Source organism: Notechis scutatus, chromosome 1 (assembly GCF_049901735.1).
Source record: "Notechis scutatus isolate UNSWTSFEM ecotype Mainland chromosome 1, rNotScu1.2, whole genome shotgun sequence".
NCBI lineage: Eukaryota > Metazoa > Chordata > Lepidosauria > Squamata > Elapidae > Notechis > Notechis scutatus.
Genome location: NC_142009.1, coordinates 77,730,422 through 77,738,462, shown reverse-complemented (window position 1 = coordinate 77,738,462; position 8,041 = coordinate 77,730,422). Strand labels below are relative to the sequence as shown.

The 8,041-nt window shown below is 40.9% G+C and overlaps 1 long non-coding RNA gene across 1 annotated transcript; it reads right to left on the bottom strand.

Moving 5' to 3' along the window:
- Positions 1-914: 914 nt before the first annotated feature.
- Positions 915-7,084, bottom strand: LOC148132872 (uncharacterized). Its single transcript, XR_015746952.1, has 4 exons — positions 7,066-7,084; positions 5,941-6,041; positions 1,323-1,611; positions 915-1,167 (listed from the first exon to the last, which is right to left on the bottom strand). It is a non-coding gene; the product is annotated as an uncharacterized LOC148132872 (long non-coding RNA).
- Positions 7,085-8,041: the final 957 nt, after the last annotated feature.

Genomic DNA, 8,041 nt, shown 5'->3' with positions numbered 1-8,041 from the left:
TGAGCGATGAAAAATTGGTGTGGAGCCTTCTTGGAACTGTTGAAAGGACTGTGTTGTAGACTGGAGATAAATGATGCTGTATCCCTCCTCCTCCTCTTTTGAGAGAGGGCTGTTCAATTTCCACATAGACAGCTTGAAAAGAGGGGCCTGTGCCTTTTAAATGCAGATGGACGGCTGAGTCTGGTCCTGATGTGTTTGTTTTCCTTGGATTCACTTAACAACTATGTTACTAACTTAACAGCTGTAGTGATTCACTTAACAACTGTGGCAACAAAAGTCATAAAATGGAGCAAAACTCACTTAACAAATGTCTCACTTAGTAACAGAAATTTTGGATTCAGTTGTGGTCGTAGGTCGAGGATTACCTGTAGATGGATTATAATCAATCACATTAGTCCAGTTTAGGTTAGCAGGTAGATGTTTTTCATCTTCCCAGTCTAGGGTTAAGACAATATGACTGGGCCACGAAGGGTTTCGGGCTCTAGAATTCCTGACCTCATGGCTTCTGCTCCAGAATCTTTAATAACTACATCAAAATGGTTCTTGTATGTCTGTTTTAAGTTTACCACACTGAAACAATACAGTAGAAAGCTAATCCGTCTGAAAATCTTGCTTATTTCGGAGATACCATTGCCTCATTCATTGCAAAAAATGATTTGCTCCATCCGTAATGTAGTTCATTAGCAACATTATTGTCAGGGTAGGCTGAGAGTTTATATTTTACTGCTGCAAAGGAGTTTTTGCCTTTAGCTCAGCCTTTTCCAACCTGATGCCCTCCCAAGGTGTCAGATTTCAACTGATGGAATTCGGAGTGTTTCAATCCAACAGTTCCAAAAATCATCAGATTGAGAAAGGCTCACTGGACCAGAAGGGCGGAGTACACAGTATTTGTCTGCCCAGCAGTTTAAAAAGAGAAGCAGATGAAATCTAGAGATGCATACAATAAGTAAGCTGCTTTGCACTCTTGGAAAAAAATGAGATTGTCATCATTATGATTTTATCATAGTTTTATTATATTATTTTTCTCTACAATATTTCATTTTTTGGTGCATTAAACTGATCAACTCCATCCAGATATTACTTTCTAAATTTCCTTCTTCCTCTTGACCTATTCACATTTCCTTTTTGTGTTTGTTCTGCGATGTCATCCTCATTTATTTGCTTTACCTAAGGAAACCAGGGGAAAAGAAAAGAGAGAGGGGGGAAGAGAGAGAGAGAAAGAGGGAGGGAGGGAGAGAAATGTGTATCAATGTAAACTTCTTTCATGCTACTTGTGTCAACCATTATTGTAGGGTACATTGGAAGAAGGAAATAGTTCTGACCTTCTGTGCTTCAATTCCACTTCTACTTCCCTGGGAGTAAGCTCTATAAATTTGGAACTATTTACGTATAAGAAGAAAAATACAAATCGTGAAGGGTAAGTTGTTATAGACATGCTTATGCTTAAGGTCTGGATGCCTGGATTTTTCTTGTCCCTTCCTTCTCCAACCCCACTATTTACTTTCCTTACCTTTAAATCTCCACCAGAATAGCAAACTCAAATAAGAAATGTGCCACTTCTTCCACTTGTCTGTTCTTCTTCAGCCACTTGGGAGATTGAAAGGGTTGCTCCTAAAAATCACTCAAAGCAGTTAAAAGAACCTCAGGAGGCAGGGCTTTTAATGGAAGAGGGTGATGGGAATATTCCTAAAGGACTGCTAATGCCTTAACAGCATCCTTTAGAATACCAATGAAGGTGCTTTGACAACCCTAAGAGATGTGTTAAAAGCAGGATTCCACAGAGGAATACGCATTTTCCCACACTCACACATACTCACACTTACACATGTACCTACCAACAACTACATAAAAATATCACTCTTTCGGATGCAATCATGTACAGTCGTAATATTTTCACACTTTAAACTGCAGTATGCACCTATGCAACAAAGTGGAATGACCTGTTCTGATACTTTCCTAACAGCCAAATCAGATAGCTTCCAGTTATTGTGAGCCACTGATATTTCTGCATTGGTTGTACGGTAGGCGTGGTATAACATATCAATCATGGTATATATATATATATATACCACACACACATGGTAAGTATACATGATAAATTGTCTGAAGAGCTGGTTTGTAAAAATTGGCACAAGTATCCTTTCTAAATATACTGTGACACATCCACATGTATTTCCACTAATGTAGCAATGTTAAAATTCATCATCTATTTGACATTTCTATTTCTTTATAATAGTCTAAAGTATCCTTAAGCAACCTTATTCTTTCACTGAAATTCTTGTAATGATGTCATCTAAAGCAAAACTATGTAAGAAAACTACTGCTCACTTGGCGGGGCTCGGCTCCTTGTCCACAGATGGGTAGGCGCTATCACTGCCTCGGGCGGCCTCTCCCGGTGGCCTCTTTGGGTTCAGGCTGGAGGGACTTGGGAAGGAAGCCAAGCTCAGGTCAGCCCAGCTCTTTCACTTGGCTGGCGGGTGCACACCCGCGGCTTGCTTTCCCAGCTCTGCCCAGCCCGCACGGCTCTGGCGTGGCCCTGGCGGGATGAGTGGAGGCGCCTTTGGCGAGAGCTCTGCTGCCGGGCAGGAGGGCCTGCCTGTCAGCTGCGCTGGGTGCCCCAGGCGAAGCTCTTCACGCTCTGCCCGGCGCCAGGCAGGGATGACAGCTGGGCACTTCTCCCTGGGTGGGCCGATCCTTTCCTGCATCCCCGGGAGATTTGCCTCCCCACGTGGGGTTGGGCTGCCCTCTAAGGCAGGGGAGGCTTTGTCGTACCGGTAGTAGGGCGTTGTTTTTAAAAGAATTGGCTTTGCCTTCGAAGGCGAAGGGAAGGCGGCGACAGGAGCGCAGGCCTCAGGTTGCAAGGAGGAGCCCTGGCTGGCCGCGCGTGGCTGTGCCAAACGCTGGCAGCACAGGGAGAAGGGAAAGCAATGGTGGCAGGAGGTCTCCCGATACGAAGTGCCCCACCAATGCCGAAGTCAACGCAGGCAGCACCATATCCAGGTATGCAACAAAAGTACTTCCTAACAGCAAGCCCTGCCCCGCCATTCCCCCCCCCCATTTTGCATGTTTAGTATAGGCCTTAATTTGGGGGGAGGGGCTTAATTTGATTTTATGCCTATAAAATATGCTGGGACTTCCTATTGGGGGAGGCCGTATTGTTGGAGAAACACGGTATAATTTGAAGACATTCATGGGAAAGAGGTCAGGCAGCTATCAAAGAGAGATTGGCAAGACACATGCATACCCCAGCCTACACTTTTCTTGCAAACCATTTCATTGAAAATCTGAAAGCTTAGAGAATTGCTCTAAGCGACAAAGTCTGCTATAATTGATTTAACCAGTTTCGCAAAGGAGTCCCACAACAGGATGCTGTGAAAAATATTCTTTTTTAAAAAAAAAAACAAGTTTTATTAATTTTCAAAACACACAAGTCATCATTATCCATTACATGTTTAAACCTTTTTCCATTATAAATTTAACAAGTCAGATAAACTATAATTCTGTTTTAAACCATTTCCATATAAACATACAAAAACCTCTTATCCAATTTCTCTTTATTTCTCTTTACTCTTATTCAATTTTATTATTATTATTTCATCTATTTCTTTCTGACTTAGTTACCATTATTCTCATTCTATATTTCTACAAGGTTTTATTAATTCTCCCCCCAAAAAAAAAACATATACACACAACACACAAAACATAAAAAAGATCTTTTTGGAAAGTAACTTGGACCCAGGTATCTCTCTCTTCATGGACTTCAATTATATTCATGCTCATCTTACATATCATTACTTATTTTATTTACCATTCTAAGTCTTCTATATTAACTTCTCCACATATTTCACTCTTCTTAATTCTATCTTAATTAATCATCTTAATTTGAGTCATTATATTTGTATCTTTTGTCCATTCTTTATTGTCCCTTTGTCTCGTTCCTTATAAAAAAAAAGAAATTTCTCCTGAAATCACTAATCAGAGTATGATGCCTTTCTATCTCCCCACTAAATTAATCAAATTAACCTTTAAAATAACGCCCAATTCGATTTTGCTTGGTACATTCTATCTGAATAGTACATCCAGAATAATTAAATACATAGTTAAACAATAGATCTAAATATTAAAAACAACTATAATAGAAATTTTATAATAACATCAATACCATAATCTTATTAAACTCTTTAATTAAAACTCAATATTCTAAACCTCCCCTCATATTATTAAATTTTAAAACCAATCATTATTAAACATTTCAACATTTTAATCTCTTATCAACTCTTAAACCATTTAAGTTTTCTATTTCTAATACAATACTACAATATCATCTTATGTACCTTGCAAAATCTCTTTGAAGAAATTATACTTTATCCTTTATCCCTAAAAAAGATTCCTTTTTTCCCATTTAATTTCAAAACTTTGTAGCTTTTCTCCACCTTTTCCCTTTCTTTCTTCTCCCAACAAACCTTTCTACCCCCCCTTCTTCTAGCCTCTGCCTTACTGGCTTCCCTTCTCTGTCGTATTCCTTTTCCCTTTTGTTTACTATCATTATATTGATTTTGCACCTTATTTTTCCCTTTCTTAAGTGTTTTTTTAAATCTTAAGTCCTTTATTTCTCTTCCTTTCCCTCTTCCTTCTTTCTTGGTCAAGTTCTGAGATTTATTAAAAATGGCTTCCTCTCCTTCTTCTTCTTCTGCTGTCTTCATCTGTTGTAATGTTTGTTGATAGTTAATAAGCGCCATTTCTAAAAAAAGGAAGGCTTCTTTCAAGCCAGCTTTACCATTTTTTTTTGCTTGTTCACAATCTTTTCTCAGTTCCTCAATAGAAAGAGCCATTATAAATCTTTTCTTTTTTTTTCCCCTTCTTTCTTCTTACAACAACCAAAATATTCCAAAGAAAAAATAAAACAGTCCCAAAGTTATCAATCAGTCCAAACCAAGGCAGAGTTCTCACTTTCTCCTCCTAGGGTAGTATCAATCAGAGAAAAAGAAAGTCCAAATCTGTTTCTTAAAATCTTATTGCAATATATTTTAGTCTTCAAATCCTTAAGGCATCTCCTCCAACAAAGTCTTAGCATACAAATATTTTTTTTTTAGTCCTCTCTCTTCCCACTCATCGCTTAAAGCCAGTTTTCACCTAAAAAAAAAATAGGTTTCTTAATATTCACTTATTTATTCCGTAGGAAAAGAGGGTAAGCTTTCCTTTCAGCACCATCAAACTGCCGCTTTTTTCCTCTTCTAGAAGGTATCATTCAGAAAGTCATACTTTTCAGGAATTTTGTTAAATATGTCTTAGAGTCCTAGGAACCAAGAAAACCTTTCTCCTCTCGAAAACTTTCTCCACTTCCTCCTGCGCATTCTTACCCGGCTGCCAGCTTCTTTGTGGCGGCCATTACGGACCACCGCTGCACCGTCTTGGGAAAAGGGGGTTCTGCCGGCCGGGGAGGGGGTCTGCAACACCCCCAAACCCCTCTCCGGATCCCCCCTACCTTCAGCTGCCCCTGCAGGGCAGCCTAGCTCCACACCCGTCCGGATCAGAGCCCCAAAAGCGGCTAGCGCAGCAGGGATCACGCAGCTTCGCGAATCCCTGCCGCTCGCGAAGCCGACAAACCGGAAACTCTTCTAGGATGCTGTGAAAAATATTCTTATTCTTGGGATATTTCCTCCCTCCTTCCCATCATATTTCATGAGCACAGACACTTTTCTCTTGTATCATTGGTATGGCTATTTCTGAATTTTTTTACACACTGTAAGAAGGGAGCAAGTAACATAACTTCAAAGCACCACACCTGCTTTCATGTTTCCCTCCCATCCATAGACATGTTTCCACTATTTATATATTGCATTCTCAGGCCCTGCTTTTTTTCTGACACCTTCAAGCTTTCATGTATAGTTTCTTTCTCCCTCCTCACACCGCTTTCTCTCATTCACTTTCTCCACTTACCCTGTAATCTTCCATTCTGTTCCTCTTCTTCACTGGAAATTGGTTTTCAGGCAAAGGTTCAGGCAGAACACAGACCCCTATTTTTCCCTTGAATTTCCATCCTAGCAGAGAAAGAAAAACAATAATGAGACACCATAATATGAGGTTTGGAGGGATTCAACATCTAGGACAATTTGCTTGAGCAAGGGGTTGGACTAGAAGACCTCCAAGGTCCCTTCCAGCCCTATGATTTTAAGTTCATGGGCACCAGCTTGAAAAAGAGGAATTAACAGGATGTCTCTATTACAAAACATTCAACCTGTTTTTGTTTGATCCTCTAGTGATCAACAACTCATTCAGTTGTATAGACACTGTGATGAGAAACCATACTTTGAGTTTCTATTGGGGTTATACTATATAATTAGTTTGTTTATGGACCCAAATACAGTAGGTGCTTGTCTTCCTACAGTGAGGTACTATTCATATGCTAAGCTTGTGACCTGCAGAAACTAGGGTGGGAAAAAAGAACTCAATCAAATGATATTTGAAAATATAATTGAATTCCAAACGGAACATGTGTTTTTCCTAAGAACAATCAGTTATTTGAGAGAGAAGAAAAATTCAGGAGTACTGTATAAAAACGAATGTATCCACATTTTCGTTTTCCAGATCAGATACTCAAAATAAAAAGAGGCTGACAACCCACAATAGAGATGTTGTGTCAATAGCATAAAATGGATAATGAGGATCTAGATGGAACTCTCTCTTGTGCTGGGCCTGGTTCATTGGGATTGAGTTCCCAGCAAGCAAAAGTCATAAACATTGTAGGAAGAGGAAATAGGTGAAGGATACATAGATAAAGGGAAGAGAAGGGAAGAAAAGACTGCACTGAATAGACCAATTGAGGAAGGAAGTTTCTGTCATGTCCCTGGTGGAGACTGACTCTGAGGAAGAGGAGGAACAGCCAACAGAGAGTGGGAGTGTGGCTCCAGAGGTGGTGGAGGAGGATGGGGAAGGGCAGAGGCCGAGCAGAGGAGGCTGGGGAAGGGCAATCAGAGGAGGATCCAGGCCCATCCCCTATCCATCCTAGGTCATGCAGGGAGGAGAGGATCAGGGAAAAATGAGGTTTACTCAGGAGGAGATTACCATGATCCTCCTCGTGGCTTGCAGCTGGGAGCTATGTATATAAGTTTGTAACTACGCAGTCAGAATTGCTGGAGTTATGGGAAGAGTCTGGCATTCTTCCCATGGACTCTCCTCCCTTGTCTTCCTGGAATGTATGATTAATTATCTTGGCTTGCTTCGGAACTCTCGTCAATGCGGTTTGTTTTGGTTTTCTTTTTGCCTCATTATTTACTTTTGTGACTTTAAACTGTGCCTAATAAAACAGTGAAGTTAAGTTGAAGGCATTACCGGACTTTAAGGTATGTTTTGGGTTTTGGGTTATTTTGAGAGACTATGGGTCACCACATTTTGACTCCAGCCACCCCTTCAACTTATTTTTGCTTTTTGTAGGGTGACCATGGATCAACTCAGAGCAGAGATTACCCAGTTAAGCCAGCAAGTGGCTCTTTTTACTGCACAGGTGGCACAAATGCAAGCTGCCCGGCCACACCAAAAATGCTCAGTGGCAGTGCCAGATAAATTTGATGCTTTGCTGACCCAATTTCCAGCATTTTTTGGGCACTGTCAGCTTTACATGAGCCTTTGGCCTGAGGACTTTCCCACTGACTGGGATAAGGTGGGGTTTTTGATAAGTTTGTTGTCAGGCTCTGCAGCACGTTGGGCGATGCCTTTGTTGACCCAGCCCAACCAGGTGTTGGACAATTATGCCGAGTTTTGCCATCAGTTTCAGGCCATGTTTGAGGACCCTGTTCGAAGCCAAACAGCAAACAGACATTTGAGAGAGTTGAAGCAGAAGCGTGGCTCACTCATGGATTATATTGCTAGTTTTCGGGTGGTTGCTCAGGATGTACAATGGAATGAGGCAGCACTATTAGACCAGTTCCAGGAGGGTTTGTCATCGGAGCTCCTGGATGAGTTGGCACGCACTGAATGCCCTCACACCCTTCAGGACCTCATGCATCTGTGTCTTCGTATTGATGCTAGACTTCAGCAGCGA